Source organism: Coregonus lavaretus, assembly GCF_964263955.1.
Source record: "Coregonus lavaretus genome assembly, contig: HAP1_SCAFFOLD_1732, whole genome shotgun sequence".
NCBI classification, from domain to species: Eukaryota; Metazoa; Chordata; class Actinopteri; order Salmoniformes; family Salmonidae; genus Coregonus; species Coregonus lavaretus.
Genome location: NW_028161213.1, coordinates 3601 through 10000, shown reverse-complemented (window position 1 = coordinate 10000; position 6400 = coordinate 3601).

The window sequence follows — 6400 nt, the reverse complement described above, 5'->3', positions numbered from 1 at the left end:
AATGACTCCACTAGCTAGCTTTAAAATGTATCCACTAGCTAGCTTTAAAACGTCTCCTCTAGCTAGCTTTAAAATGTCTCCACTAGCTAGCTTTAAAATGTCTTCACTCGCTATCTTTATAATGTTTCCACTAGCTAGCTTTAAAACGTCTCCACTAGCTAGCTTTAAAATGTATCCACTAGCTAGCTTTAAAATGTCTCCACTAGCTACCTTTAAAATGTCTCCACTAGCTACCTTTAAAATGTCTCCACTCGCTAGCTTTAAAATGTCTCCACTCGCTAGCTTTAAAATGACTCCACTAGCTAGCTTTAAAATGTATCCACTAGCTAGCTTTAAAACGTCTCCTCTAGCTAGCTTTAAAATGTCTCCACTAGCTAGCTTTAAAATGTCTTCACTCGCTAGCTTTAAAATGTCTTCACTCGCTAGCTTTAAAATGTCTCCACTAGCTAGCTTTAAAATGTCTCCACTCTCTAGCTTTAAAATGTCTCCACTCGCTAGCTTTAAAATGTCTCCACTCGCTAGCTTTAAAATGTCTCCACTAGCTAGCTTTAAAACGTCTCCTCTAGCTAGCTTTAAAATGTCTCCACTAGCTAGCTTTAAAATGTCTTCACTCGCTAGCTTTAAAATGTCTGCACTAGATAGCTTTAAAATGTCTCCACTAGCTAGCTTAAAAATATCTCCACTAGCTAGCTTTAAAATCTATCCACTAGCTACCTTTAATATGTCTCCATTCGCTAGCTTTAAAATGTCTCCACTCGCTAGCTTTAAAATGACTCCACTAGCTAGCTTTAAAATGACTCCACTAGCTAGCTTTAAACTGTCTCCACTAGCTAGCTTTAAAATGTCTCCACTCGCTAGCTTTAAAATGACTCCACTAGCTAGCTTTAAAATGTCTCCACTAGCTAGCTTTAAAACGTCTCCTATAGCTAGCTTTAAAATGTCTCCACTAGCTAGCTTTAAAATGTCTCCACTAGCTACCTTTAAAATGACTCCACTAGCTAGCTTTAAAATGTCTCCACTAGCTAGCTAGCTAGCTTTAAAAGTCTCCACTAGCTAGCTTTAAAACGTCTCCACTAGCTAGCTTTAAAATGTCTCCACTAGCTAGCTAGCTAGCTCTAAACATCTCCACTAGCTAGCTTTAAATTTTCTCCACTAGCTAGCTTTAAAATGTCTCCACTAGCTAGCTTTAAAATGTCTCCACTAGCTATCTTTATAATGTTTCCACTAGCTAGCTTTAAAACGTCTCCACTAGCTAGCTTTAAAATGTATCCACTAGCTAGCTTTAAAATGTCTCCACTAGCTACCTTTAAAATTTCTCCACTCGCTAGCTTTAAAATGTCTCCACTCGCTAGCTTTAAAATGACTCCACTAGCTAGCTTTAAAATGTATCCACTAGCTAGCTTTAAAACGTCTCCTCTAGCTAGCTTTAAAATGTCTCCACTAGCTAGCTTTAAAATGTCTTCACTCGCTATCTTTATAATGTTTCCACTAGCTAGCTTTAAAACGTCTCCACTAGCTAGCTTTAAAATGTATCCACTAGCTAGCTTTAAAATGTCTCCACTAGCTAGCTTTAAAATGTCTCCACTAGCTACCTTTAAAATGTCTCCACTCGCTAGCTTTAAAATGTCTCCACTCGCTAGCTTTAAAATGACTCCACTAGCTAGCTTTAAAATGTATCCACTAGCTAGCTTTAAAACTTCTCCTCTAGCTAGCTTTAAAATGTCTCCACTAGCTAGCTTTAAAATGTCTTCACTCGCTAGCTTTAAAACGTCTCCTCTAGCTAGCTTTAAAATGTCTCCACTAGCTAGCTTTAAAATGTCTTCACTCGCTACCTTTAAAATGACTGCACTAGATAGCTTTAAAATGTCTCCACTAGCTAGCTTAAAAATATCTCCACTAGCTAGCTTTAAAATCTATCCACTAGCTACCTTTAATATGTCTCCATTCGCTAGCTTTAAAATGTCTCCACTAGCTAGCTTTAAAATGTCTCCTCTAGCTAGCTTTAAAATGTCTACACTAGCTAGCTTTAAAATGTCTCCACTAGCTACCTTTAAAATGCTCCACTCGCTTGCTTTAAAATGTCTCCACTCGCTAGCTTTAAAATGACTCCACTAGCTAGCTTTAAAATGTCTCCACTAGCTAGCTTTAAAATATCTCCACTAGCTAGCTTTAAAATGTATCCACTAGCTAGCTTTAAAATGTCTCCACTCGCTAGCTTTAAAATGTCTCCACTCGCTAGCTTTAAAATGACTCCACTAGCTAGCTTTAAAATTACTCCACTAGCTAGCTTTAAACTGTCTCCACTAGCTAGCTTTAAAATGTCTCCTCTAGATAGCTTTAAAATGTCTCCACTAGCTAGCTTTAAAATGCCTCCACTAGCTAGCTTTAAAATGTCTCCACTAGCTACCTTTACAATGCCTCCTCTAGCTAGCTTGAAAATGTCTCCACTAGCCACCTTTAAAATGTCTCCACTAGCTACCTTTAAAATGTATCCACTAGCTAGCTTTAAAATGTATCCACTAGCTAGCTTTAAAATGTCTCCACTAGCTAGCTAGCTAGCTTTAAACGTCTCCACTAGCTAGCTTTAAAACGTCTCCACTAGCTAGCTTTAAAATGTCTCCACTAGCTAGCTAGCTAGCTCTAAACATCTCCTCTAGCTAGCTTAAAATGTTCTCCACTAGCTAGCTTTAAAATGTTCTCCACTAACTAGCTTTAAAATGTATCCACTAGTTAGCTTTAAAATGTCTCCACTAGCTAGCTTTAAAATGTCTCCACTAGCTAGCTAGCTAGCTCTAAACATCTCCACTAGCTAGCTTAAAATGTTCTCCACTAGCTAGCTTTAAAATGTTCTCCACTAACTAGCTTTAAAATGTATCCACTAGTTAGCTTTAAAATGTCTCCACTAGCTAGCTTTAAAATGTCTCCACTAGCTAGATTTTGGTGGTAAGAACATTTCAGGTCAGTCATGTTTATTCATTTTTATTATTTTTTTAAACTTTATTTTAGCAGGGAGTCACCATTGAGACCAGTGTCTCTTTTTCAAGGGAGACGTGCATATACAATTTCATAGAACTAAAAAATCTAATATAGCACGACACATTGCACAAACAAACATAAATATACACAAACCACAATCAACTATGAAAAATACAGGTAGGTTGTAGAGAATCGAAGGACCGTGAATGTAATGAGAAATCTTAGGTGCTGGCTTAACGCCAGTAGCAACCACTACAGAATATCCGGTCAGAACAAGGATGAGGCGGATGTCCAGGTTAAAGGGAGTTTAATGGAAGAAGATGTCCAGGTTAAGGGGAGTTTAATGGAAGAAGATGTCCAGGTTAAAGGGAGTTTAATGGAAGAAGATGTCCAGGTTAAGGGGAGTTTAATGGAAGAAGATGTCCAGGTTAAGGGGAGTTTAATGGAAGAAGATGTCCAGGTTAAAGGGGAGTTTAATGGAAGAAGATGTCCAGGTTAAGGGGAGTTTAATGGAAGAAGATGTTTCTTAACAAGCACAACACACACGCAAGGTATTTGTATGCAGAGAGTCTTTCGATTTATAGAACTATCCGATGAGTAAACATGTCATCCACCTGAGACAATCTTACGAGAACTTGAAAACAACATGTATTTAGTTTTGCCCGTATTAAGTACCAGTTTTAAATCATTAAGGGCTTCCTGCACAACTGCAAAATGGGACTGTAGCCTTGTCACATGCCAGGTCAGCAGTCGGGGCAACTACGAACATAATAGTATCATCCGAATATAATGTAGATGAAATTACAACTTTCAACAGATTGACCAATTAGCATTTATATAAATAGTGAAAAGGACAGGTCCTAGACCCCTGTGGGAACACCTTTAGCATTTATATAAATAGTGAAAAGACCAGGTCCCAGACCTCTGTGGGAACACCTTTAGCATTTATATAAATAGTGAAAAGGACAGGTCCTAGACCCATGTGGGAACACCTTTAGCATTTATATAAACAGTGAAAAGGACAGGTCCTAGACCCCTGTGGGAACACCTTTAGCATTTATATAAATAGTGAAAAGGACAGGTCCTAGACCCCTGTGGGAACACCTTTAGCATTTATATAAACAGTGAAAAGACCAGGTCCTAGACCCCTGTGGGAACACCTTTAGCATTTATATAAATAGTGAAAAGGACAGGTCCTAGACCCCTGTGGGAACACCTTTAGCATTTATATAAATAGTGAAAAGACCAGGTCCTAGACCCCTGTGGGAACACCTTTAGCATTTATATAAATAGTGAAAAGGACAGGTCCTAGACCTCTGTGGGAACACCTTTAGCATTTATATAAACAGTGAAAAGACCAGGTCCTAGACCCCTGTGGGAACACCTTTAGCATTTATATAAATAGTGAAAAGGACAGGCCCTAGACCCCTGTGGGAACACCTTTAGCATTTATATAAACAGTGAAAAGGACAGGTCCTAGACCTCTGTGGGAACACCTTTAGCATTTATATAAACAGTGAAAAGGACAGGTCCTAGACCCCTGTGGGAACACCTTTAGCATTTATATAAACAGTGAAAAGACCAGGTCCTAGACCCCTGTGGGAACACCTTTAGCATTTATATAAATAGTGAAAAGACCAGGTCCTAGACCCCTGTGGGAACACCTTTAGCATTTATATAAATAGTGAAAAGACCAGGTCCTAGACCCCTGTGGGAACACCTTTAGCATTTATATAAATAGTGAAAGACCAGGTCCTAGACCTCTGTGGGAACACCTTTAGCATTTATATAAACAGTGAAAAGGACAGGTCCTAGACCCCTGTGGGAACACCTTTAGCATTTATATAAACAGTGAAAAGACCAGGTCCTAGACCCCTGTGGGAACACCTTTAGCATTTATATAAATAGTGAAAAGGACAGGTCCTAGACCCCTGTGGGAACACCTTTAGCATTTATATAAACAGTGAAAAGGACAGGTCCTAGACCCCTGTGGGAACACCTTTAGCATTTATATAAATAGTGAAAAGACCAGGTCCTAGACCCCTGTGGGAACACCTTTAGCATTTATATAAATAGTGAAAAGGACAGGTCCTAGACCTCTGTGGGAACACCTTTAGCATTTATATAAACAGTGAAAAGGACAGGTCCTAGACCTCTGTGGGAACAGCTTTAGCATTTATATAAACAGTGAAAAGACCAGGTCCTAGACCCCTGCGGGAACACCTTTAGCATTTATATAAACAGTGAAAAGACCAGGTCCTAGACCCATGTGGGAACACCTTTAGCATTTATATAAACAGTGAAAAGGACAGGTCCTAGACCTCTGTGGGAACACCTTTAGCATTTATATAAACAGTGAAAAGGACAGGTCCTAGACCCCTGTGGGAACACCTTTAGCATTTATATAAATAGTGAAAAGACCAGGTCCTAGACCCCTGTGGGAACACCTTTAGCATTTATATAAATAGTGAAAAGGACAGGTCCTAGACCTCTGTGGGAACACCTTTAGCATTTATATAAACAGTGAAAAGGACAGGTCCTAGACCTCTGTGGGAACACCTTTAGCATTTATATAAACAGTGAAAAGACCAGGTCCTAGACCCCTGCGGGAACACCTTTAGCATTTATATAAACAGTGAAAAGACCAGGTCCTAGACCCCTGTGGGAACACCTTTAGCATTTATATAAATAGTGAAAAGGACAGGTCCTAGACCTCTGTGGGAACACCTTTAGCATTTATATAAACAGTGAAAAGGACAGGTCCTAGACCTCTGTGGGAACACCTTTAGCATTTATATAAACAGTGAAAAGGACAGGTCCTAGACCCATGTGGGAACACCTTTAGCATTTATATAAACAGTGAAAAGGACAGGTCCTAGACCTCTGTGGGAACACCTTTAGCATTTATATAAACAGTGAAAAGGACAGGTCCTAGACCTCTGTGGGAACACCTTTAGCATTTATATAAACAGTGAAAAGACCAGGTCCTAGACCCCTGTGGGAACACCTTTAGCATTTATATAAACAGTGAAAAGGACAGGTCCTAGACCTCTGTGGGAACACCTTTAGCATTTATATAAACAGTGAAAAGACCAGGTCCTAGACCTCTGTGGGAACACCTTTAGCATTTATATAAATAGTGAAAAGACCAGGTCCTAGACCTCTGTGGGAACACCTTTAGCATTTATATAAACAGTGAAAAGGACAGGTCCTAGACCCCTGTGGGAACACCTTTAGCATTTATATAAACAGTGAAAAGACCAGGTCCTAGACCCCTGTGGGAACACCTTTAGCATTTATATAAATAGTGAAAAGGACAGGTCCTAGACCCCTGTGGGAACACCTTTAGCATTTATATAAATAGTGAAAAGGACAGGTCCTAGACCTCTGTGGGAACACCTTTAGCATTTATATAAACAGTGAA